This window comes from Lutra lutra, chromosome 6 (assembly GCF_902655055.1).
Source record: "Lutra lutra chromosome 6, mLutLut1.2, whole genome shotgun sequence".
Lineage (NCBI taxonomy): Eukaryota > Metazoa > Chordata > Mammalia > Carnivora > Mustelidae > Lutra > Lutra lutra.
This window is the reverse complement of record NC_062283.1, coordinates 6,867,089-6,893,218: the sequence shown is the minus strand read 5'-3', so window position 1 is coordinate 6,893,218 and position 26,130 is coordinate 6,867,089. Positions and strand designations below refer to the sequence as shown.

The 26,130-nt window shown below is 39.4% G+C and overlaps 1 protein-coding gene across 1 annotated transcript in view; it reads left to right on the top strand.

Moving 5' to 3' along the window:
* Positions 1–26,130, top strand: part of LOC125102614 (translation initiation factor IF-2-like) — a 34,784-nt gene that overhangs the window by 2,216 nt on the left and 6,438 nt on the right. The window lies entirely within an intron of this gene.

Here is a 26,130-nt window from a genome sequence, read left to right as displayed (position 1 = left end):
TCTGAGGGTGCACTGAAGAGTGAGGCCCCAAGCTCTCGGCGCCTCTGGGCTGGAGATTGGGAGGCCGCCATTTTCATTCCCGTCCTCCAGAGCTCTACAGAAAGCACTCAGGGACGAAAAGCTACCGAGTGCAAACCCGAGCAGATTGCTTAGCCTGGCCCCTGGCAAGGCCGGTACACTTCCGCCTCAGGCAAAAATAATTTGAGAATCACAGCAACAGCCCCCTTCCCCCAGAAGATCAGCAAGAACATCCAGCCAAGACCAAGTTCACCAATCAATGACAACTGCAGAACTTCAGAGCTAGGGGAAAGCAACACGTAGGATTCCTGTCTTGTTTCCATGATCATTTAGTCTTTTCAAAGTTAAATTTTTAAAATTTGATTTCTTTCATGTTCTATTTTTTAGTTTTTCTTCTTTCCTATTTTAACCTTTATAACTATTTTATCTTATCAATACCTTTTAAAAATCTTTTTAAATTTTCATTCTTATAGTCATATTCTATTCCTTTATTGTTTTTAACCTTATTTTTTTGTACACACGTAAGTTTTTCCCTCTTTAAAATTTTGGGATATGGTTTCTTCTAACAGATCAAAATATACCCTAAATCTGGTGTATAGCTTTGTTCTAGTCTCCAGCCTGATCACATTCTTTTTTTTAACCAACTGATCAATTCCTTTTTTAGATTCTTCTTTAATTTTCATCTTTGCAGTCATATTCCATCCCTTCATAGTGTTTACTCTTATTTTTGTATATATATGTTTTTCTTTCTTTAAAATTTTGGGAGGCAGTTTCTTCTGACAAATCAAAATACACCCAAAATCAAGTGTGTGGCTCTGTTCTGTTCATCAGTCTAATTGTATATATTTCCCCCTCACCTTTCTTCTCCCCCAGCATCGGGTTTCTTCCGATTTGGCTAGGGTATATTTTTCTGGGGTTGTTGTTACCCTTTTAGTATTTTGTTCTCTCATTCATCTATTCTTATCTGGATAAAATGACAAGGTGGAAAAACTCACCTCAAAAAAAAAAAAAAAAAAAAAGAACAAGAGGCAGAACTGAAGGTTAGGGACCTAATTAATACAGACATTAGTAAGATGTCAGAACTAGAGTTCAGATTATCAAGGTGCTAGCTGGACTTGAAAAAAGGCATGGAAAATACTAGAAAATCCCTTTCTGGAGAAATAAAAGAACTAAAAGCAAACCAAGTTGAAATTTAAAAAAAGGTTTTAATGAGGTACAATAAAAAAATGGAGGCTCTTACTGCTAGGATAAATGAGACAGAAGAGAGAATTAGTGATATAGAAGCCCAAATGACAGAGAATAAAGAAGCTGAGAAAAAGAAACAAACAACTACTGGACCATGAGGGAAGAAGAGGAGAGAAAAGTGATATCATCAGACAAGACAATATTAGAAGAACTGGTATCCCAGAAGAAGATGAAAGACAAAGAGAGAAGGGCAGAGGGCATTTTGGAGCAAATTATAGCAAAGAATATCCCAAATTTGGCCAAGGGAACAAGTATCAAAATCCAGGATGCACAGAATACCCCCCTCAAAAATCAATAAAAATAGGTCATCACCCTGTGATCTAATAGTAAAACTTATATAAGTCTCAGTGACAAAAAGAAAATCCTGAAAGCAGATTGGGACAAGAGGTCTTTGAGAATTACTGCAGCAGAAATATTAGATTGGCAGGAGACCTATCTACAGAGACCTGGCAGGCCAGAAAGGACTGACATGATATATTCAGAGCACTAAATGAGAAAAATATGCAGCCAAGAATACTATATCCAGCTAGGCTGTCATTGAAAATAGAAGGAGAGAGAAAAAGCTTCCAGGACAAAACAAAAACTAAAAGCCCTATAGGAAATATTGAAAGGGGTCCTCTGAGCAAAGAGAGAGCCTAAAAGTAACAGACCAGAAAGGAACAGAGACAATATACAGTAATAGTCACCTTACAGGCAATACAATGACACTAAATTCATATCTCTCAATAGTTACCCTGAATGTAAATGGGCTAAATGCTCCAATCAAAAGACACAGGGTATCAGAATGGATTAAAAAAAAAAAAAAAACCATCAATATGCTCTCTACAAGAAACTCATTTTAGACCCAAAGATACTTCCAGATTTAAAGTGAGGGGGTGGAAAACAATTTACCATGCTAATGGACATTAAAAGAAAGCTGGGGTGGCGATCCTTATATCAGATCAATTAGATTTTAAGCCAAAGACTAAGAGACTTAAGAGATCAGGAAGAACACTATATTATACTTAAAATGTCTGTCCAACAGGAAGATCTAACAATTATAAATATCTATGCTGCTAACATGGGAACAGCCAGTTATATAAACCAATTAATAACAAAATCAAAGAAACACATTGACAATAATATAATAATAGTAGGGGACTTTAACACTCCCCTCACTGAAATGGACAGATCATCTAAGCAAAAGATCAACAAGGAAATAAAGGCCTTAAATGATACACTGGACCAGATGGACATCACAGATAAATTCAGAACATTCCATCCCAAAGCAACAGAATACACATTCTTTTCTAGTGCACATGGAACATTCTCCAGAATAGATCACATCCTGGGTCACAAATCAGGTCTCAACCAGTACCAAAAGATTGGGACCATTCCCTGCATATTTTTAGACCACAATGCTTTGAACTAGAACTCAACCACAAGAGGAAAGTTGGAAAGAACTCAAATACATGGAGGCTAAAGAGCATCCTACTAGAGAATGAATGGGTCAACCGGAAAATTAGAGAAGAATTTAAAAAATTCATGGAAACAAATGAAAATAAACACAACTGTTAAAAATCTTTGGGATAGAGCCAAGGTGGTCCTGAGAGGAAAGTATATAACAATACAAGCCTTTCTCAAGAAACAAGAAAGGTTTCAAATACACAACCTAACCCTACACCTGAAGGAGTTGGAGAAAGAATAGCAAAGAAAGCCTAAATCCAGCAGGAGAAGATAACTCATAAAGATCAAAGAAAACAATGAAAAACAGAAACCAAAAGAACAGTAGAACAGATCAACGAAACTAGGAGCTGGTTCTTTGAAAGAATTAATAAGATTGATAACCCCCTGGCCAGACTTACCAAAAAGACAAGAGAAAGGACCTAAATTAATAAAATCATGAAAGAAAGAGGAGAGATCACAACCAACAACAAAGAAATACAAACAAGGGGCGCCTGGGTGGCTCAGTGGGTTAAAGCCGCTGCCTTCGGCTCAGGTCATGATCTCAGGGTCCTGGGATCGAGCCCCGCATCGGGCTCGCTGCTCAGCAGGTAGCCTGCTTCCCTTCCTCTCTCTCTGCCTGCCTCTCTGCCTACTTGTGATCTCTGTCTGTCAAATAAATAAATAAAATCTTAAAAAAAAAAAAAGAAATACAAACAATTACAAGAATATATTATGAGCAACTATGCGCCCCCAAATTTGACAATCATCTGGAGGAAATAAATGCATTCCTAGAGATGTATAAACGACCAAAACTGAACCAGGAAGAAATAGAAAGCCTGAACGGACAGACCCACAACCAGTAAGGAGATTGAAGCAGTCATCAAAAATCTCCCAGCAAACAAGAGTCCAGGGACAGACAACTTCCCATGTTTAAAGAAGAATTAATACCTATTCTCCTGAAGCTGTTCCAAAAAATAGAGATGGAAAGAAAACTTCCAAACTCATTTTATGAGGCCAGCATGACCTTGATCCCCAAACCAGACAGAGACCCCATCAAAAAGGAGAATTACAGAGCAATATTTCTGATGAACATGGATGCAAAAAAAAATCTCACCAAAATACTAGCCAATAGTATCCAACAGTACATTAAAAGGATTAATCATCACAACCAAGTGGGATTTATTCCTGGGCTGTAAGGTTGGTTCAACATCCACAAATCAATCAATGTGATACAATACACTAATAAAAGAACAAAGGGGCGTGGGGTTATGGATATTGGGGAGGGTATGTGCTATGGTGAGTGCTGTGAAGTGTGTAAACCTGGCGATTCGCAGACCTGTACCCCTGGGGATAAAAATATATGTTTATTAAAAAAAAAAAAAAAAGAACAAGAAGCATATGATCCTCTCAATAGATGCTGAAAAAGCATTTGACAAAGTACAGCATCCTTTCTTGATCAAAACTTTTCACACTATAGGGAATGACGGTACATACCTCAATATCATAAAAGTCACTGATGAAAAACCCACAGCGAATATCATTCTCAATTGGGAAAAACTGAGAACTTTTCCCCTAAGGTCAGGAACATGGCAGGGATGTCCACTATCACCACTGCTATTCAACATAGTACTAGAAGTCCTAACCTCAGCAATCAGACAACAAAAAGAAATACAAGGCATCTGAATCAGCAAAGAAAAAGTCAAACTTTCACTCTTTGCAGATGATATGCTTTATGTGGAAAACCTAAAAGACTCTACTCCAAAACTGCTAGAACTTGTACAGGAATTCAGTAAAGTGTCAGGATATAAAATCAATGCATAGAAATCAGTTGCATTTCTATACACCAACAACAAGACAGAAGAAAGAAAACTTAAGGAGTTGATCCCATTTACAACTGCACCCTAAGGCATTAGATACCTAGGAATAAACCTAACCAAAGAGGCAAAGAATCTGTACTCAGGAAACTATAAAGTACTCATGAAAGAAATTGAGGAAGACACGAAGAAATGGAAAAACATTCTATGCTTATGGATTGGAAGGACAAATATTGTGAAAATATCTATGCTACCTAGAGCAATCTACACATTGAATGCAATCCCTATCAAAATACCATCAACTTTTTTCAAAGAAATGGAACAAGTAATCCTAAAATTTATATGCAACCAGAAAAGAACCTGAATAGCCAGAGTAATGTTGAAAAAGAAAACCAAGGTTGGTGGCATCACAATTCCAGACTTCAAGCTCTGTTACAAAGTAGTAATCATCAAGACAGTATGGTACTGGCACAAAAACAGACACATAGATCAGTGGAACAGAATAGAGAGCCCAGAAATAGACCCTCAACTCTATGGTTGACTAATTTTTGCCAAGGAAAGAATGTCCAATGGGAAAAAGACAGTCTCTTCAACAAACAGTATTGGGAAAATTGGACGGCTACGTGCAGAAGAATGAAACTGGACCATTTCCTTACACCACACACAAAAACAGACTCAAAATGAATGAAAGACCTCAATGTAACACAGGATTCCATCAAAATCCTCTTCAACCTGAGCCGCAGCAACTTCCTAGAAACATCGCAAGAGGCAAGGGAGGCAAAGGCAAAAATGAACTATTGGGATTTCATCAAGATCAAAGCTTTTGCACAACAAAGGAAACAATCAAACCAAAAGACAACCAACAGAATGGGAGAAGATATTTGCAAATGACATATCAGATAAAGGGCTAGTAGCCAAAATCCATAAAGAACTTATCAAACTCTACACCCAAAGAACAAATAATCCAATCAAGAAATGGGCAGAGGACATGAACAGACATTTCTGCAAAGAAGATATCCAAAGAGCCAAGAGACACATGAAAAAGTGCTCCACATCCCTCAGCATCAGGGAAATACAAATCAAAACCACAGTGAGATACCACCTCACACCAGTCAGAATGGCTAAAATTAACCAGTTAGGAAATGACAGATGTTGGCGAGGTTGCAGAGAAAAGGTACCCTCCTACACCACTGGTGCAACCACTCTGGTGCAAGCTGGTGCAACCACTCTGGAAAACAGTATGGAGGTTCTTCAAAAAGTTTGAAAATAGAGCTATCCTATGACCTAGCTATCGCACTACTGGGTATTTACCCTAAATATACAGATGTAGTTATCCGAAGGGGCATGTGCACCCCAATGTTTACAGCAATGTTCACAATAGCCAAACTATGGAAATAGCTTAAATGTCTATCAACAGATGAATGAATAAAGAAGATGTGAGATACACACACACTGGAATACTATGCAGCCATCAAAAAAAAAAAAAAAAAAAAAAAAAAAACATGAAATCTTGCCATTTGCAATGATGTGGATGGAACTAGAGGGTATTATGCTAAGTGAAATAAGCCAATGAGAGAAAGACAATTACATGATCTCTCTGATATGAGAAATTTGAGAGGCAGGGCAGAGGGTCATGGGGGGAAGGGAGGGAAAAAATGAAGCAAGGTGGGACCAGGGAGGAAGACAAACCATAAGAAACTCTTAATTTCAGGAAACAAACTGAGGGCTGCTGGGGAGGGGAAAGGGACAGGGTGACTGGGTGATGGACACTGGGGAGCGTGTGTGCTATGGTGAGTGCTATGAATTGTGTAAGACTGATGTTTCACAGACCTGTCCCCCTGAAACAAATAATACATTATGTATTAATAATAAATAAATAATAAATAAATAATAAAATTGCCAACCCAGAATACTTTATTCAGAAAAGCTATCCTTCAGATACAAAGGATCTGAGATAAAGACTTTCCCAGACAAACAAAAGCTAAGGCAGTTCATCACCACTACATCTACCTTTTAAGACATACTGAAGGATATCTTCAAGCTGAAATGAAAGCTAATTAATATCTAACTAATAAGCTAATTAATAGCTAATTAATAAGCTAAAAACATGTGAAAATATACACTGGTAAAGGTAAAGGTGACTACATAGTCTAAATCTATAATATGATAGTGTGTTAATCACTTAATTCCAATATAAAGGCTGAAGGACAAAAGTATCAAAGCTTATGTCCATTAAAGCACAAAAATATTGAAGTTAATAATTGTTGTAGCTTATAGCTACAATTATTTGTTAATGGAGACACAATATAAAAAATATGTAAATTGTGACATCAAAACCATAAAATGAGGGGGTGGTGAAAGAGTAGTTTTTGTAAGCAACCAAATTTTTTTTAAGATTTATTTATTTGAGGGCTCCTGGGTGGCTCAGTGGGTTAAAGCCTCTGCCTTCAGCTCAGGTCATGATCCTAGGGTCCTGGGATCAACCCCCACATTGGGCTTCCTGCTCAGAAAGGAGCCTGCTTCTCCCTCTCTTTCTCTGTCTGCCTCTCTGCCTACTGTGATCTCTGTCTGTCAAATAAATAAATAAAATCTTTTAAAAAAAAGATTTATTTGAGAGAGAGAGAGAGACAGCATGAGTAGGGGGGAGGGTTTGAGGGAGAGGGAGAAGCAGGTTCCCCATTGAACAGGGAGCCCAACTTGGGACTTGATCCCAGGATCATGACCTCAGCTGAAGGTAGACACCTAACCAACTGAACCACCCAGGCGCCCCACAATCTAATTTAAATTTCTATCGTTCTTTCCTCTCCAACCTGGACCCAACAGAATGGCTCCTACTAAAAAGGGTGGCAAGAAGAAGGGCTGTTCAAGGTAGTGACCAGAGAATTCACCATCACTATCCACAAGCACATCCACGGAGTGGGCTTCAAGAAGCGTGCCCTATCTAGCACTCAAAGAGATTGGGCACTTTGCCATGAGGGAGGTGGGAACTCCAGATGTGCACACTGACACCAGGCTCGACAAAGTTGCCTGGCCCAAAGGCATAAGGAATGTTCCATACCATATCCATGTCCAAAAAATGTAACAAGGATAAAGATTCACCAAACAAACTCTATACATTAGTTACCTATGTACCTGTAACCATTTTCAAAAATCTACAGACACTTTATATGGATGAGAACTACTCACTGACCATCAAATAAAGATATAAAACTGCAAAAAAAACCCACAAAAAACTAAGTTGCTATCCGCTTAAAATAGACTATTAGAATGATAAGATGTTATGTAAGCCTCATAGTAACCAGAAAGCAAAAACCTGTAATCGATACATAAATGTAAACAGAAGGGAATCAAAGCATGCCACTATGGAAAATCATTAACTCACAACGACAGCAAGAAAGAAGGGTTCAAAAGAACTACAAAGACAGCCAAAAAACAGTCAATAAGATGGCATTAGTAAGCCCTTACTTACACTATATATACACTAATATACACTAAATATAAATGGATTCAATTCTCTAATCAAAAGATATACAGTGGCTGAACAGGTTTAAAAAAAAAAAAAAAAAGAGGAAGAAAAAGACCCCAACCATCTGTTGCCTACAAGATACTCACTTCAGCTTTAAGAAAACACACAGGTTCAAAGTGAAGTGAAGGGTTGGAAAAAGACATTCCATGCAAATGAAAACCTAACGAGCCCAGAAATAGCTCTATGTATATCAAATAAAGTAGACTTTAAGTCAAAATTGTAATAAGACAAAAGTAGGTCATTATATAATATTAAAGGGGTCACTTCAAGAGGCTATTATAATTGTAAATATATGGGTGTCCAACACGGGAGCAGCTAAATATATGAAACAAATACTAATATATTTAAAGAGAGATACAGAAAACAATACAATACTAGTAGGGGAATTCAATATACAACTTTCAATACTGGACAGGTCATCCAAGCAGAAAATCAATAAGGAAACACTGGGTCAAATAAGAAATCAAAAGAGAAATCAAAAATACCTTGAAATACATGAAAATGGAAACACAAATTACCAAAACTGATGAGATGTAATAAAACAGTTCTAAGAGGGAAGTTTATAGCAATAAATGCCTACATTAAGAAAAGAAAGGTCTCAAACAAACAACCTAACTTTATACCTCTAGGAACTAGAAAAAGAAGAAAATCCAAAGTTACCAGAAAGAAGAAAATATAAAGATGAGAGCAGAAATAAATGACATAGAGACCAGAAAAATCATAGAAATGATCTATAAAATTAAGAGCTAGCTTCTTATAAAGATAAACAAAACTGACAAACCTTTAGTTAGACTAACTATAATGTGGAGTTACAATCTAGGAATGCAACAACAACAAAGATAGGGAGAGAAAGGGAAAAGAAAAGAAGAGAAAGATAAATACGATGTTCCTCTCCTGAAAGAGGCTACAGTCTGGTGAGGAATCCAGCTGAGTGAACAGATAGTTCCTGTTCAGGGCGAGAAGTGCTGTAACAGGGAAATGACAGGGTGCTCCTTTTAATAGGGCTCTGGAATTTTCTCAAGGACAGCTTCTCAATTCTAAGTTGACACCTGAGAAGTCTACTCCTTGATTTTAGCAGATTTGCATATTGGAAAGATCACTGCTGGAAGGAAGAGGAAGGGTTGGAGGGAGACAATACTGAAGGGAGCAGGTAGGAGGCCGTTGCAGTGATCCAGGCTAGAGATGATGCCATGCGAGCATCGGGCTAGTGGCATTGGGGCTGGAGCGACGTCAGCTTCTCAAGACGATTGTGAAGCAGAAATAAAAGAATTTGGTAATAGGAAAGAAAGGAGTAGAAAGAAGGATGATGTCTTCCTTTGGTTTCCTCCAGAAACAGACTTAAAGGAAGGATCAAGAACAAGGAGTTCAGTTGACGGCAGGGAATATGTGTAGGAAAGAGAGGAAGTGATACGGAGAAGGGAAGGTAGCCAAGAAAGAGTGGTTTATCAAGCCAACTGTACCATGAATTCCTGAACAAATCCTAGGGAATTATATACAATGGGAGCACCTGGATGGCTCAGTCAGTTAGATGTCTGCCTTCGGCTCAGGTCCTGATCCCAGGGCCCTAGGATTGAGTCCCACATTGGGCTCCTTGCTCAGCAGGGAGCTTGTTTCTCCCTCTGCCTGCTGCTCCCCCTACTTATTCTCTCCCTCTCTCTGACAAAGAAATAAATAAAATCTTAAAAAGAAATGATATAAAACAAATGCCAAGAGATCTCACCCAAGAGATTGAGGAGTTGGGGAATTTATAAGCCAAGTCCCATGAGTCATTGACCCAATGTTTCCAGTCTGCTCTGCTCAAGGCAGAACAGTTTCCATTGCTTCCTAAAAGGTTTGCTTTCATCACACAAAACTAAACAAACAAACAAAAAAAAAAAAAACCCACACAGACACAGGCCACTGGAAACAAGGAGGAGCACCTCGAGTGGTAAGGACAAAAGGATATGGGCTACAGATGACACCCAGTCTCTGGTGGGGGTAAATGGGGTCAGGGTTCGATGAGATGGGAAACCCAGGGGTTAAGGCAAGATAAAGAGATGCTGGGGAGTAGAGAGTATGAGTTGAATTTTTGACATGGTACGTTTGAGGTGTCCATAGAATGTCTAAGTGAAGTTGTCTGGTAGACAGTTGGCTATGTGAATGGGAGTCTGTGGGGAGCAGTCTGATCTAGACTTATAGATCCGAAATTGTCATCACGTGAATTCATGAGTGTGGCAGAAATCTCATGGGAAATCCCACGGAGTGAGGAACAAAGATGGCCAAGGGCAGACGCTAAACACCATATTTATGGGGCACTGAGAGAAAGAGAAACAGAAGAATGAGAAGACACATCAGCGAGTTACAAGGAAAACCACAAGTTCTAAGTGTCTGGAAGCCATCAAATAGAGAGCAAAAAATATGTCACGTGCTACTGAGAAAGCAAGAGAAACTGAAGGTAAGTACCTGTAAAAGATCATATAAAAAAAGCATATTGTAATGAGTTTTTAAAAACAAAAGTGAAGGGACGCCTGGGTGGCTCAGTTGGTTAAGCAGCTGCCTTCGGCTCAGGTCATGATCCCAGCGTCCTGGGATCGAGTCCCACATCGGGCTCCTTGCTTGGCGGGGAGCCTGCTTCTCCCTCTGCCTCTGCCTGCCACTCTGTCTGCCTGTGCTCACTCTCGCTTCTCTCTCTATGACAAATAAATAAATAAAATCTTTAAAAAAAAACAAACAAACAAACAAACAAACAAAAAAACAAAAGTGAATATCAGGTTAAGGGAGGACTTCCAGGTGAAAGAAAGATCGTTTGTTAATAGAAAATGGAAGAGACTCTTCCAATGTCGCTGGGAAAGAGCAAATGAAAGAGATGGAGATCAGAGGTGCAGCAGAAATGCTAGAAAGGCATAGGAATCTTTAGAGGCCAGAAAGAGACTGAATCCAGAGATGGGGGTGGAAAAGGTGGGGTGAGGAGGCTTCTGACCTGCATGGACTTAGCTTCCTTTGTCGCAAATGGGAAAGAGAAATGTAGCCGGTCCCTATCCAGGCTAATTTGAAATTTGGTGGCATGAAATTAGAAAAGTACCTGTGCATTTTCTCCATGAATTAAGAGTTGAAGAGAAGGGGAGCCTGGGTGGCTCAGTGGGTTAAAGTGTCTGCCTTCAGCTCAGGTCTTGATCCCAGGGTCCTGGGATCGAGCCCCGAGTCGGGCTCTCTGCTCCACAGGGATCCTGCTTCCCTTCCTCTCTGTCTGCCTCTCTGCCTACTTGTGATCTCTATCAAATAAATAAATAAAATCTTTAAAAAAAGAGTTGAAGAGAAAGATGTGAGTAAGGCGAAATCGGGGATGCCCCAGTTGTGAGGAGCTTGTGGGTGGCATGAAGTGTCTCTAGAGAGAACTGAGAGCAAGGCAGTGAGGTAAGCTGTGCTCGGTGGCCCAGAGACTGAAGAGCTGGACGTACTCAAGGCTGGGTTTCAACAGTTGGGTGAACGAGAACGAAGATCGGACAAGGGAGCTGCACGGTGTGTAAGTGAAGACAATAGAAAATGTACGCAGCACAGGGGAGGAATTAAAGACCAGGGAAATGACGGCTGGCAGATGTCCATGGGAATGGTGTTCCAGCTCCCACGCAGGGCATTCTGTTTCCAGGGTTTGAGGCAAGGGGAGAGCATGCATTAGGGAGGAACCTGTGTCAATGGATGACAGGTGACATACATTGATTAGTTTGCCGGAATAGAAAGAAGCCAGAGCTGGCTCAGGGGAATAAAGAAAGGCAGCCACAGCTGTTATGGGATACGGCTGGGCCAGAGTCTAACAAAAGAGTTAATTCATGATCGTGGTCTGTCCACTGTTCTGTCCCTCTGTTATGGGTTGGATTGTGTCCTCCAAAAAGATACACTGAAGTCCTAAGCCCTGGTTCCTGTCCGTGTGACCTCGTTTGGAAACAGGGTGTTTGCAGACGTAATACCATCAAGAGGTCATTTGGGTGGGCCCTATGCCAATATGCCTGTTGTCTTTATAAAAAGAGAAGAGACATAAAGACCCACTGGGAGACCACGACGTGGCAATGGAGGCTGAGATGGGAGTGGGGTTTATAAGCCAAGGTAGGCCAAGGTTTGCTGGTGACACCAGAAGGGAAGAGAAAGGCATAGAACAGATGCTACCCCAGAGCCTTCAGACACAGCATGGCCTTGCTGCCATCTGGATTACAGATTTCCAGCATCCAGAAGCATGACGGAGAACAGATTTCTGTGGTTCAATCTGTTGGTAGTATTTTGTTACAGCCGCTCTAGGTAACAGATACACCCTTCATGCTTTTACATGGCTTAGCCTGGGCCTTGGGTATATTCCTTAATGTCCCAGTACACTAAGAGATGTCAGCCTGTGGCTGACAGGTCCTAGCATAACCCTCCCTAAGTAGAAATTGGACATTTTCATGCTCATTAAGTGTCATTTTCAACTCTCATCCAGTGATAGGGTAATTCAGTGTACGGTGATTACCAAGCAAAGAGGTCCAAAAGTTAAGTTCATCCAAAAGGAAGAGAACTAAAAAAAAAAAAAAAAAAAAAAAAGTCAACCTGACTTGTATGTAAATTTAGAAGTGTAAGGGTATTTTAGACTAGATCAATCATAGTGCCAGAATACTGGTGTTTACTATATTTTTACTGTCAAAAAGAAGCCAGTGCACTTTTTCTGGTGATGGTACGTGCCCACTTTGTGTACTAGAACTTTTTTTGTTCACAGCAATGTTGACACACAATGATTTAATGTTCTCATCTCCACTGACTGATTTGGCACAAACAATGCATTTATGTGCCAATGAGTAAGAGAGATCTACGTTACACCTTTCTCTCTCTCACACACACACCTGAAAATGTAACACCGTTTTCCTATGAGCAAATATTGAGAACAGTAGTTTAATCCACGAATTAATGAATACCTCACAGATGTTCTCAAAAGTCTCAAAGCTGTAATACTTTTATTGGTTAAAGTCCTGAAAATTGGGAGATTTTCTATGACCTTCAGATTGTGTTAGGTTGTCTGCTTTACAAAAATTATTTAAAACTTAAAGTAATAACACAGTTTTCATAAATCAGGGAGGCAAACACAGGCACCCTCAGGAGTTGGACAGGTAATAAAAATAACCAGCGTTGGCCAGATTGTATTCTTGGGACGTACTTTGTTTACACATTAAACAGCAGCTTCATTTCCACCAAGCAATGTTTTCTCCTACTTTTCTTGAAACACAAAGCCCTGCTCAGTCTACTTTTCATTTGCTCATCTTTGTAGAGGCTGAGCTTTAAAACGATTTGGCCATTCTGTGAATTGTCAAAAGAGAAGCAATGGGGCAGACACCGGGCTGAACGACAGGAGAGCTTAGACCTCAGTGCTGACAAGAGCACGGTATAGGTGGTGGAGGTACGGGCTAGGAAGCGGGGCGGGGGGGAGGCAGGCCTTCTTTGGCTCCAACAGGTTATATCCAAGTAGGAATGTGTGTCTCCAGTTATGGGGCAGCCCAGTTTTAGAAGGGTTTATACAAAATCTCCAGATTCTAAATGTTAGAAACTAATCTCATTTTTTTGTCCACACACGATAGCCAGAACAATCTGAGGCCAAGGACAACGTGTCTGAGAGCAGATTTAGCCAACAGGCTGCACATTTACAACCTTTACTAAATGTTGCATGGGGTTTTTTGATGTGTGTAGTAAAACATACAAAATACACAATTCACCAATGTTAACTATTTTTTCAGGGTATAATTCGGTAGCATGAAGTACAGTCACAGTGTTGTGCAACTACCACCATCATCCATTTCTCGAACACTTTCATCATCCCAAGCAAAAATTCTGCACTCATTCATTCGTTGTGCATTTTTATTATCAACTTTGAAATGAAAAGAGAACTTTAAGAGGAGAATGACCCAAATGGTTACCAAATTTGTTGTTAAAAAAAAAAAACAATGACAAAACAAAAAGCACTTCAGTGTTGGGCTAAGTGCCCACCTCCTTCCAAGAGCTAAGAATCTCCCAGTGATTCATCACCAGCTGTAAAGCCCCTCCAGAAACCCTTTATCGACACCCACACTCCATGTGACCCAACTCTGGACTTCACTGTGCCCTTGGAAATTCTGCTCTGTGCTCAACCAACTTTCCAGTGCCCTTCACCTCTGCTCTCCACACCCTCTCCCCGTCTCTGCCTCAGTGAAACCCAAGGGCTGTCAGAACAGCATCCCTTCACCCACCCCAGCCTCTTAAGCGGAAACTGCTTATTCTCACCTCAAGTTTGGTGGCTGGATCAACGTTTGCCGACTTGCAGACGTTGAACCTGCTTCCTCCTGTAAATATCCCCTCTCTTTTGAGACTCCTGCATTCAACTGAATCACACTTCCCTCCTTGTCACTTTCATCTGCGGTCACTTCTCTTCATTCACCTGAGATTTCAGCAGCGGAGTTCCAGTCCACCTTAACTTCTGTCGTCATATTAGACAACATCAACGTATATCGGATGACCCACCCAAGATGCTGAGCTACTGGTTCACTGAACTGCCTCCCTCAGCAACTTATAAAATCAGAAATCAGACATCCCACTCTCTAATAAAGCTATTTTTCTTCCAACTTATTCAATCCATCCCCCTGCCCTTCCATCATCTTTCATCTCATGAAGACTTCCAATCCACAACCCCTTGGCTTTCTCTTTGCCCATCAGCCCCACCTGCCTTTACTTCTTCATGTACCTGGATACTTAGAGTCACCCTCATTATGGTAACTCCTTTGCAGACACTATAGCCATGGCCATGCTTCTCTTCCCCCACCGCACTCCCCCATCAAACACACCAAACCCCACCGAAGATGAACCCAACCATCTATCTGTTCTCACCCAAACTGAAGAAAACACATGACAGAACTAATTGGTATAGATGAAAAGTCGATGTCTCCAACCTAAACACTGCTTAGCAATCTAATTATGTATCTCTAATAAACTCAGCTGATCACTCCCTAAATTATTATTTTGTACTTCCCTAATCCCAATTATTTTTTTCCCTCATCTCCCCCAAGAGTCCATTAGGACATTCTATCAATTTTATCCCCAAAATATATCACAAACCATTCACTTCTCTCCTTCTCTCCTCCTACCCAAACCACCACCATCATCTCTAGACTGGGTCACCACAACACTACGTCCCTGCCATCTTAGTGTCTCCCCATGAATTCTCCACAGAGCAGCTAGAGGGATTTTTTTTTTTAAGATTTTATTTATTTGACAGAGAGAGATCACAAGTAGGCAGAGAGGCAGGCAGGGGTGGGGGGTGGGGGGAAGCAGGCTCCCACTGAGCAGAGAGCCCAATGTGGGTCTCGATCCTGGAATCCTGAGATCATGACCTGAACGGAAGGCAGAGGCTTAACCCACTGAGCCACCCAGGCGCCCCCTAGAGGGATATTTTTAAAACGTTAATCAGGTTGGGGCACCTGGCTGGCTCAGTTGGTGGAGCATGTGACTCTTGATCTCAGGGAAGTAAATTAGAGCCCCACAACGGGTGTAGAGATTACTTAAAGAAAAAATCAAAAATGTTAATCAGGCCATGTCATTCATTTACTTAAAACTAGTCCATGACTTCTCACTGAATTTGGAATAAAATCTGAACTCCTTCATATAACCTAGTACCTTGCCTGGTCTGGGCCCTACCCACCACTTCATTTTTCTCTCTGCCACTTGCCTTCTTGCTCATTGCATACTAGTTCTACTAGCTTCATACCCTAAGCTCTCCTTTCTCTAGCCCTGGCCCCATCTGTTGTCTCTACAGGATGTGCTCTCCCTCCATCCCCCATGTTCCTCACCATTCATGGAGATGAATTCTGTTCATTCTTTAGGCCTACCATTGGATGACCCCATCTTGGAGAAGTCCGCTTGGTCAACTACATCTTTAAATTATGGGCTTACAGGGTACCTGGGTGGCTCAATCGCTAAGTGTCTGCCTTTGGCTCAGGTCATGATCCCGGAGTCCCAGGATCGAGCCCCACGTCGGGCTCCCTGCTCAGCGGGGAGCTGCTTCTCTCTCTCCCTCTCCCCCTGCTTGTCTTCCCTCTCTCACTGTCTCTGTCAAATAAACAAAATCTTTAAAAAATAAATAAAAATAAAAATAAGTTATGCCCTTTCCATTCTTTCTAACTTGCCAATTTCTTTTTCTTTACCCCACCCACTTTACCCCACCCCCACCCACTAGTACTTATTTCTCTGTGGATTTGCTTGTTTTTGACTCTCACCAGACAGTTCCTTGAGGGCCAGGAACCATATACAGTTTGATATTTACTCTATCTGAGCTCCCGACACAGTAGGTACTGTATAATGAGGGTCCCAGAAGGATTTGTTAAGCTAACACTGAGGGAAAATTCATTCCTGATTCAGTAGGAAAGACAGGACAATGTACAGGAAAGAGAGAGAGGTGGGAGAGATATTTTACAGTTACTTTGGAATGATTACTTGGCATCTCTTTTCATCTTTACCAAAACAAACACACGCCTTACTCTCAGTACTTCAAAAACCATCACACTGCGGTGCCTGGCTGGCTCAGGCAGTGGACTGTGTAACCCCTGATCTCTGGGTTGTGATTTCCAGCCCCAAGTTGGGTGTAGAGACTACTTAAAAACAATATTTTTTTAATCTTTAAGATTTAAATCTTAAGACTTAAAAAGGATTTAAAATCTTAAGATTTTAATCTTTAAGATTTTATTCGTTTGACAAATAGAGAAAGCACACGTAAGCAGAGAGGCAGGCAGAAGGAGTGAGGGAAGCAGGCTCCCCATTGAGCAGAGACCTGACCTGGGGCTCGATCCCACACCCTGGGAACATAACCAGAGTGGAAAGCAGATGCTTAATCAACTGAACTACCCAGGTGCCCCCAATTTTTTTTAAATCTTAAAAAAAAAACAATCATTATATTTAGGTTATAAGAGAGTTTACTATGATAATTACCTATTACAGAAGAAGGATTTGTATTTTGTGACTTATTGTAACGGGGGGGGGGTAAACTTGTTATTGTTTTAAAGCAGGAGTTGGTAAACTGATTTTTGTAAACTGAGTTTAACAGAACACAGCCATGGTCATTTATTTATCTGTTGTCTCTATCTGCTTTGGCAGAGCAGCAGATTCACACAGTTATAACAGAGAAAATGACCTGAAAGCCTAAAACATCTGCCATCCGGCCCTTGACAGATAATGTTAGTGGACTCCTGCTTTAAAGTATTGAAGAGCGGGTTCCTTTAAATATCTTTGTCTTTCTCCAAGTTGCTACACACACTAAAGACATACACAGCATGATCTTTAGTTAAATTCTATTTAGGTATACCGCCATGCAAGCATTACTTAACGATTTGAATATTTCAAGTATTCTGGAAAGTTCTCTCATGGCCATTTCCAGTCAACCCTTCAATGACAGATACCCACTTTCCTAATTTCTATCACCTACAATTATATTTGCCTGTTTATGAGTTTCATATAAATAGAATCACATGGGGTACCTGGGTGGCTCAGTTGGTTAAGCCTTTAACTCAGGTCATGATCCCAGGGTCTTGGGATCGAGCCCCACATCAGGCTCCCTGCTCAGCAGAGAGCCTGCTTCTCCCTTTCCCTCTCCCTGCTCCTACCCCTGCTTGTGCTCTCGCTCTGGCAAATAAATAAAATCTTTAAAAATGAATAAATAATAAAAAATAGGTAAATGGAATCATGCAGCACCGCTCTTTTTTACCTACTTCTTTTGCTCAACATAATATCCGTCCTTTTGTTTCTGTGTCAAATTTCATCAGATGAAAATTCCATAAGATATTTATTCTTTCTCCTGTTCCTGAGCATGTGGATTGTTTCGAGGTTTGGGGTATGAACATTCCTGTATGTGCCTTTGGGTTGCGAGATATATGTATATACATATCCTCATTTCTTTTGAGTATATGTTTGGGGTTGAATTTCCTGGACACATTAGTTTAGAAAGTAGTGGCAACTTTCCATACTGGTGGCAGCAGTGTACATACCCACTAAACACATAAGAATTTCAGACGTTCCACATTTCTGTCAACACTTGGTACTGTTACTTTTTTAAATTTTGACCCATTCTTGTGGGTCTAGAGAAAGCTCTAACTGCCATTGTATTTTGTATTTCCCTGATACGTATCTTTTCATATGCTTTATGGCCATTGGCATAGCCTCTTGTGAAGTGGATGTTCAAGTGTTTTGCCCATTTTTTAAACAGGTTGGGGGGGAGGATATATCCTTCATTGTAGTATCAATATCTTCTATTAGTATTTGGGGTTTTTTATGCTTAGCATTTTTATGTTCTGTGTAAAAAATTTTTTGCCTACTCCAAGATTATTAAGATATCCTCCTACATCTTCTCTGCACACTTACAACAATGATATATGTTATTTTTTATATATGGTATGAAATAGAGGTCAAGGTTCATTTTTTTTTCACCGTGTCAATATACAATTATCTTGGCATCATTTTTGTTACCAAATAAACCCACTCTCCTTTCCCCCACAGAACTGCAGTGGTGTCTCTGTTAGGAATCAAGTAATTCTCTAAGTCTGAGTATTTCTCACTCTGTTCTGTTCATTTGGTCTATAATTTGTCTACTCCAATACTGATACCACACTATGTTAATTACTGAAGCTCTTAAAATCTGGTATTGTAATCAATTCTCCACCTTTGTTTTTATTCTTCTGGATTTTTTTCTTTTTGACCATTAGGTTCCTTTGCATTTTGAAATTTACTAAATTTATTACATGTTAAATTTATTACATTTATTTATATTATTTATATTATAAATAGTATCATATATAAATAATATAAATAATATAGTATATTATTTATATTATTTATATATTACATTTATTACCAAATTTATTACATACAATTTCATCTCTCTTGATAAGGATGTTTCTGCAGTTTTGGGGTGAACTGTTGTTAGCCGTGTTAATTAGGTCCAGTTAGTTGACAGAGTTGTTAAATCTTTTAGATCTTGACTCATGTTTTATTGTTTTGATTTACCAATTACTCACAGGTGTCAAAATCTCCAACTTTGATTTTGAATTTGTTTTCAGTTCTGTCATTCTGTGTTTGTTTTACATAATTTAAAGTGAGGTTACTGAGTGTACACAAGTCAACTTTTTTGTTGTTTTCCCGCTGACCCATTTACTATTATGAAATGTCTCTGTCTCTAGGAAATATTTCTGCTTTAAAGTTCCTTTCACATTAATATAGACACACCAGCTTTCTTTTCGTTAGCATTTACAGCACAGCTCTATTCATTTGCTGACTTCGAATTTGTCTGTATTCTTCTATTTAAAATGCATCTTTTGTAAATAGCATATAGCCACGTCCTCTTAAAAGCCAATTTGGTAATTTTGGTCTTTTAATAGGAATGATTAGTCCATTCATATTTAATGTCATTACTAATTTGGTTTTCTTCTAAGTCTGTGATCTTGCTATTTCTTTTCTATTTGTTCTGTCTCTGCTTTGTTCCCTTCTCCTCCTCTGCCTACTTCTGAATCAAATATTTTTCAATATTCTACTTTATATCCTGTTAGCTTTTAATTATATCTATTTGTATCTATTTGTATATATTTTATATATGTATATGTTATGTATACGTATATTTTATGTATCTATATAGATAGATGGTTTAGTGACTACACTAAAAATTTGCATATGTATCCTTGACTTATTACCGTCCCCTTCTCAAGCAGGACAAGAAATTTACAGCAGTTCTACTCCACATTCACACCCCTCCCGCTCTGTGCTATAGTTGCCGTGTATTTTTCTTCTATATGTAAGCTTCCTAAGACATAAGGTTGCTTTAAATAGTCCATTTTCTTATATATTTACCCCTTCTTAGGTGTTCACTCCTACTATACTTCCATGCTTGTCCTGAAGAACTGTTCATCTTTCTCACAGTATGTGTCTGCTAGAAACAAAATCTCTTAGCTTTTTTGGACCTGTTTTTCTTTTCAAACATTTTTTTAAAAGATTTTATTTTATTTATTTGATAGACAGAGATCGCAAGTAGGCAGAGAGGCAGGCAGAGAGAGAGGAGGAAGCAGGCTCCCTGCTGAGCAGAGAGCCCGATGTGGGGCTCGATTCCAGGACCCTGAGATCATGACCTGAGCCGAAGGCAGAGGTTTAACCCACTAAGCCACTCAGTTGCCCTCTTTTTAACCATTTTTTACTGAGATATAATTGATATATAACATTATATTAGTTTCAGGTGCACAAAATAATGATTCAGTTTGTATACACTGCGGAATGATCATCACTGTAAGTCTAGTTAACATCCATCACCACACATCATTACAAGTATCTTTTTCTTGTCATGAGGACCTTGAAGATCAATTCTCTTAGCAACTTTCCAACATGCAGTACAGCGTGATAATAATAGTTGTGATGCTGTATATCCTACCTCCATGACTTACTTATTCTATTACTAGAAGTTGTACCTTTTGACTCCTTTCACCCATTTTGCCCACTCCCCACCCCATCTCCCTCAGGCAATCACCAATCTGTTCTGCATATTTTGAGCTCGCTTTTGTTTGTTGTTTTGTCTTTTTAGAACCCACATACAAGTAGGATTATATGGTATTTGTCATTCTCTGTCAGACTTCTTCCACTTAACATAATGCCCTCAAGGTCCATCCATGTTTTCACAAATGCCAAGACTTCATTCATTTTTATGGTTGAATAGGATATAGGTTTCCACTGTGTATACATACACACACACACACACACCCCAAATCTTCTTTATCCGTTCATCTACTGGTGGACACTTAGGCTGTATCCATATCTTGGGTAATGTCAATAATGTTGCAATGAACATAGAGGAGCATATATATTTTTTTCTAATTAGCATTTTCATTTTTCTTCAGATAAATACCCATATGCTGGAACATATGGTAGCTCTCTCTTTAATTTTTTGAGGAACCTCCATACTGTTTCCTACAGTGTCTGCACCAACTGACATTTCCACAGACAAGGCACAAGGGTTTCCTTTTCTCCATATCCTTACCGACAATGGTTATTTATTTCCTCTCTTTGATAATAGTCATTCTAACAGTTGGGAGGTGATTTCTCACTGTGGCTTTGATTTGCATTTCTCTGACAATGAGTGATGTTAGGCATGAAAAAATGTGCTGTTGTCCATCTGTAGGTCTTCTTTGTAAAAAAAAATGTCTACTCAGATCCTCTCCCCATTTTTTAATCAGATTGTTTTGTTTTATTGTTCTTTTCTTTAGTTGCAGGAGTTCTTTATATATTTAGGATTTTACTCCCTTTTCAGATATATGATTTGCAAACATTTTCTCCCATTCCATAGGTTGCCTTTTCATTTTAAAAATTTAGGATTGCCTTTGTTGTACAGAAGCTTTTGGGTTTAATGTAGTTCTACTCATTTATGTTTGCTTTTGTTGCCTTTGCTTTCGGTGTCAGATTCAGAAATCATCGCCAAGACTGACGTTAAGGAGCTTACAGCCCACGTGTTCTTCTAGGAGTTCTGTGGTTTAAGGTTTCATATTCAAGCCTTTAATCAATTTTGAGTTAATTTTTGCATGTGGTGTAAAATAGTAGTCTAGTTTTATTAGTTTGCATGTGGCTTTCCAGCATTTCCAACACCATTTATTGAAGAAATTGTCCTTTCCCGTTGTAGGTTCTTCCCTCCTTTTGTCATAAATTGACCATAGAATCATGGGTTTATTTCTGGGGTCTCTGTGCTGTTCCATTTAACCTGAAGGATATTTTCATTTGTTAGAATTCTAGGTAGTTTATTTTTTGTCTTTCAGAACCTTAAAGATACAATTATGTTCTCTTGACTTCCACGGTTTCTGTTAAAAAGTTAGTCATGAATCTATCCTTTCTTCTTTTAGTATGTCTTTTTTTTGCCCTTTTGAGACTTTTTCCTGGGTTTGCAAAGATGTGCCTTTGAGTAGTTTTGCTTTTAAGCTGCTTGAGGTTCACGAGGATTTTTGGACATATAGATCATCAGTTTTGTAAAATTCTTAGTCATCATCTTTTCAAATATCACTTCAGACCCATTCTTACCACTCTTCTTATATGATTATTTAAAAGATTTTATCTATTTATTTGACAAAGAGAGAGAGAGAGTGAGCATGCACACACAAGCATGGGAAGCAGCAGGCAAAGAGAGAGGGAGAAGGAGAAGGGGGCTCCCCAATGAGCAAGGAGCCCAAGGCGGGACTTGATCCCAGGACCCTGGAATCATGACCTGAGCTGAAGGCAGACGTTTAACCAACTGAGCCACCCAGGCACGCCCTTGTATGTCTTAAATAACACAATACTAAACCATTTGTCTCTATCTATCATTATCTCTTGGACTCTGTCTTATCCTTTCCATGTATTTTTTCCTGTACTTACATTTGTGTATTTCCTGTTGACCTGTCTTTGCACTCACTAATGCTGTCTTTTCCTTTTTCCAGTCCTATGTAAAACATTTTTAATGGGTTCTTAAGAGAGGGTATTTAATATTTCTAGAATTCTCAATTGTTTCTTTTTCAAAGATTCCAATTCTCCATTTAAATATTTTATCTTTTCATCTGCTTTTTCTATATTCTCTTCTATTTAAAAAATATTTATAATAAAGTTCATGTCTGCTAACTCTAAATCTGGGTGATTGGCCTCTATTGCCTAGTTTTCCTCTTGATCATTTATGTTCTTTCTTTGCATATCTCATGGTTTGCTATTATAGAATCATCACTGTATAAAAAAGCTATAGAGATGGAAAGTACTGCTGTTTCTCCCTCAGAAAAGGTTTGCGGTTTTGTCTCTTAAGCAGACAAGGTGAGGAGCAGATCATCTCAACCCAACTAAAAATGGTGCTAATCTGAGACCGGCTCACACATTTAGTTAGACTCAATCCATCTGTGACTTCCAATGTCTTGAGGACCAGGCCTTCTTGTGTTTGTTCCTGACACTAACCTTCAGAGGAACTCTGTCTCCTAAGTACCAAAAGACTTTAGGGAATTTTATACTGTCTTTCTTACACAACCCATTTCTTGAGCATGGGCTTCCTACAGTTTTGATTGGGACCCTAGGAGGTCTCTGTCTCTGTCTGCCACATGCCTCCAGTTCTGGCCGTCAGAGATCTGTGCTTTGCTCTTTAGCTTCTCACATCATTCAAGTTCAATATCTGGCAAATATTTTAAAAGGGAGACGACAGATAGAGAGACAGACAGATAGGCATAGTTAGATCAACATCTTTCTGCATGCCCCTTCCTCTAGCATGACTTGGTCTGCAGTCTCTCCATCTTTGTGACTCAGTCCCTTATACTCTCCAGCACTCAGCACATACCCCATGAAAGAAAATGGCTGTTTGAGGGTCATGTAGATTCTAATTTGTCCATGCCATCCATCACAGGTATAAAAAAAGTTCTGGTTTTCCCCTTTACTTTCCTATGACAGTCTTTGTCCAGACTCAGCACATGTTCTCAGGCAAGAAAGTGGCCAGCAATCTCAGCCACTTCTCTCTCTAAAATCTATTTCTTTGCATCTCAAATGCTTCTGTAGCTCCCCAAGATCTTTAAACATAGGATTTCTGCAATCTCATCATTTCTAGTTGTGATAGCTTTCTGCTATCATATCATATTCAGAAGCATAAATGTTCTTGTCTCTAATGATTTTTTTAATCTTAATGTCATTTATTTCTTTATTTTTTACATCAGGAAAGAGTGAGAATGCAAGTGGCTGGGGTGGGAGAGAGAAAAAGAGAGAGAGAATCCTAAGCAGACTCTTTGCTCAGCACAGAGCTCAACACAGGACTCAATCTCACAACCCTGAGACCAGGACCTGAGCTGAAACCAAGAGTCAGACACTTAATGGACTGAGCCACCCAGGCACCCCTCAATGTGGGTTGTTTTTTTTTTTAACAGAGGAAAAAACCTAAAATATTAGTCCAGGTAAAAAATTTTCCTGGAATAACATCTCTTTGGTTTTCACATGCAGCTGAAAAGGAAAATAGAATTTACTTAAAATAAATTCATTTACAGAAAATTTAGATGGGGTGTATCAGTTCTACAAGCAATGTAGCACAGATTTCTAATGCTCATCCATACTCATTTTTCCTCTATTTTGGGGCACAGAGGAGAGTCTTGTTTCAAGCTTTCCAGCTGGGCTGTGTGCCTAGTGAAGTCCCATGGGCTGCGAGCACAGACCGTACATGTCACTTCCAGGAAGAGGCATTTAGGAGTAAGAGGGAGCTCTCTCTGCTCATCCCTTCACAGCAACCATGGGCATCACATAGTTAGATATGGAGCCACTCAGCCTGGTTCTGTAAGCCACTGCTGAGAAAGGGGCCCCACTTTGGAGAGAGTATCTAGGTCCACAATAGATTTTGCATTAATAAGAAATAATTTCACGTGTGGAGTCATTGAGTTCTCTGGACATACCTACATCTCAGCGTAGTTCACCCCATTAAGGTAAATATAGGAAGGAATACTTAAACTAAACATAGACACAGCATCTTCTCTGATTAGTGGGTTTTTTTAAAAAAATCCCTGAAATTTTAATAATCTAAAAAATATGTTTTAACTACTAGATATGATAAGCAATGGTTATCATAATAACGTGTAAAGTGAAGAATATCCTTTAATTACATGATATGGAGAGGCTTTTTTTTTTTTTCCCATTTTACCCTTGAGGCATAAACATGAAAAGGAAAACTAGATCTACTCTGAGCTATGCTATATCATACCTTAAACTTAAACTAATTTTAGTGATACAATCTTGCATGTTAACCCACCGAGCCACCCAGGCGCCCCTACAATCTTGCATGTTAACATAAGGGACTTTCCAGTCTCAAGAAATTAAAGCTATGTGTTTAAAGAGGGCAGCAAATTTTTTTTTTATATTTTTTTTTATTTTTTTTTTAATTTTTTATTTTTTTTCAGCATAACAGTATTCATTATTTTTGCACCACACCCAGTGCTCCATGCAATCCGTGCCCTCTACAATACCCACCACCTGGTGCCCCCAACCTCCCACCCCCCACCCCTTCAAAATTCTCAGATCGTTTTTCAGAGTCCATAGTCTCTCATGGTTCACCTCCCCTTCCAATTTCCCTCAACTCCCTTCTCCTCTCCATCTCCCCTTGTCCTCCATGCTATTTGTTATGCTCCACAAATAAGTGAAACCATATGATAATTGACTCTCTCTGCTTGACTTATTTCACTCAGCATAATCTCTTCCAGTGAGGGCAGCAAATTTTAACCTTAAATCTTCCTTTTCTCATCTATCATACTATACCCATTAGCTAAGAGTGCTACATTTGAACCTCCCCTTCTCTAAGTGATCTTCTCTTTCCCTCTCCCCAATCCCTTCCACCCATGTTAAACCCCACCTGAACCTACCAGAAAAGCTAGCTTCAAGAACTGCACTATAAGTTAGTATTGCCTAATAGTGCCTCACCACAGTTCATCTTGGATAATCTACATTCTAATTAGAAAAATAGATATTATGATCTAAAGGGATGAATCCTACTTATGAAAGCATTGCTATCGTTCATTGGTTAGAAGGGTAAGATTTCAGGAAGGAAGACCAAAAATCTCCATTTTCCATCAAAGTACCTTTTCTCAGGTACTCAGGCTACTTATTCAACCTATACATAAAGGTCATGCTTGGGTAAAGTCAACTCCCTAAGACAGGACTGTTGCTAACTGTCTGTGATGGTTAATTTTATAGGTCAGCCTGACTGGGCCCCAAGATATGCAGATATTTGATCAAACAATTCTGGGTATTTCTGTGAGGGTGTTTTGGGATGTGTTTTTCATATTTAAACTGATAAACTGAGTGAAGCAGATCCCCTTCCCTGGTCCAGCCAGTTGAAAGCCTGAATAGAACAAAAAGGCAGATTCTCCCCCAGCTCAGCGATAATGTCTCCTGCCTGACGGCCCATAAGCTGGGACATTGGTTTTTGCCTCTGCCTTAGACTCCAACGGAAACATCAGCTCTTCCTGAGTCTTGAGCCTCCTAGTCTTTGAACCAAAATCACATGATCAGCTCTTCTGGGTCTCCAAGAAAATGACTGCAAACCTTGTGATTTCGCAGCCCCTCTAATGGATACCGATATACAGATATATA